This window comes from Arachis stenosperma, chromosome 10 (assembly GCF_014773155.1).
Source record: "Arachis stenosperma cultivar V10309 chromosome 10, arast.V10309.gnm1.PFL2, whole genome shotgun sequence".
Lineage (NCBI taxonomy): Eukaryota > Viridiplantae > Streptophyta > Magnoliopsida > Fabales > Fabaceae > Arachis > Arachis stenosperma.
In genome coordinates, this window is record NC_080386.1 from 10,358,184 (window position 1) to 10,359,852 (window position 1,669).

At 43.4% G+C, this 1,669-nt stretch overlaps 1 non-coding gene across 1 annotated transcript; it reads right to left on the bottom strand.

Moving 5' to 3' along the window:
- Window positions 1-278: 278 nt before the first annotated feature.
- Window positions 279-381, bottom strand: LOC130959026 (small nucleolar RNA R71). Its single transcript, XR_009078123.1, has one exon. It is a non-coding gene; the product is annotated as a small nucleolar RNA R71 (small nucleolar RNA).
- Window positions 382-1,669: the final 1,288 nt, after the last annotated feature.

The following is a 1,669-nucleotide window of genomic DNA, read 5'->3' on the forward strand; positions in this document are numbered from 1 at the left end:
TGAACTCAAACCACAGCTAATATCACTGGTGGAGGATCATTGTTCATTTGGTGGGAGTGCTAATGAAGATCCAAACCAACATCTCACAAAATTCCTGAGAATTTGCGACACTGTGAAGTCCAATGGAGTCCAGGAAGATGCCTATAAACTCTTGTTCCCATTTCACTTAGGGACAAGGGGCTAAGTGGCTGGAATCATTCCCAAGGGGAAGCCTAACAACCTGGGATGAGGTGGAAAGCAAGTTTCTGGCACGTTTCTACCCCCCACAAAAGGTCAATAGGCTTCGATCTGAGGTTCAGACTTTTAGACAACAGATGGTGAAACTCTCTACGAGGCATGGGAGAGGTTCAAGGAGTTGACAAGGAAATGCCCACCAGACATGTTCCATGACTGGGTGCAATGCATATTTCTATGATGGACTTTCTTATGAATCAAGGAAGGCTGTAGACCATTCATCAGGAGGTTCATTGAACAGGAAGAAGACTGTGGAAGAAGCCATTGAAGTGATTGAGACAGTGGCTGAGAATGAGTACTACTATGCTTCAGAGAGACACAACACTAAGGGAGTCATGGAGCTGAACCAGGTTGATACAATTCTAGCCCAAAACAAGGGTTTGCCAAGCACTAGCAGAGCTCACCAGGAAATTAGGAACAAATCAAGTGGCTGCAATACACACAGATCAAGAGGAGGTAAGCACTGAAGGAGGTGATTGGGAAGAGGCCAACTATGTGGGAAATCAACAAAGGCAACCATGATCCACATTCCAACACTTACAACCCAGGCTGGAAAAACCACCCAAACTTTGGGTGGGGAAACCAGCAAACCCAACCACAAACCACAAACCTTACAAACCCAACCAACATAACAATTCCACATACCAAAACTCCAACCAAAGATCATACCAAGCCACACAAAAACTTACTCCCACCACCATATCATGGCCAAAATAATCAACCTGCCCAACCTAATCTGAACCAACAATTTCAAGATCAATTAAACAGGAGAAGGAATGCTTGCAAACATGGGTCAGGACATAAGTGAGTTGAAAAGCTTTAGGGATGATGTGAGATTACCTTAAGGAACCATGGTGAAAACTCAAGAGGATGGAGTCTCGAGTAGGAGAGCTATCTCAACAGGCCCCCAAGTCAACTGCAGTGTTCCCTAGTGACACAGAAAAGAATCCTAAAGGGGAACAAAAGGGAGTGATGGGAAGAATGCAAGGCCATCACCATATTGAAGGAAGTCTCAGAAGAAGAAGGAATCAGACCCTCAGAACAGGAGCCAGAAATCTTGAAGGAAGGTGTGGAAGAAGCTAAGCAGGAAAGTGAAACTGAGCAAGCCAAGGAACTACAAAATAAAGGCATGCTAGAAACATACCAACCAAAAGCACCATTTCCTCAGAGGTTAGGAGGAGGTGAAAAAGGGAAAACATATTCAAGGTTTTTAGAGACATTTAAGTCTCTCCATATCAATATTCCATTTCTTGAGATTTTCCAGCAGATGCCTACACATATCAAGTATTTGAAGGAATTGCTGAGCAAGAAAAGAGTTTTGAAGAGAGGACAAACTGTAATAATGAACAAAGAATGCAGTGCCCTCATCAAGAAGGACATAGTCTCTAAGAAAACAGACCCAAGAAGTTTTCATATCCCCTGCATCATAGGGAAA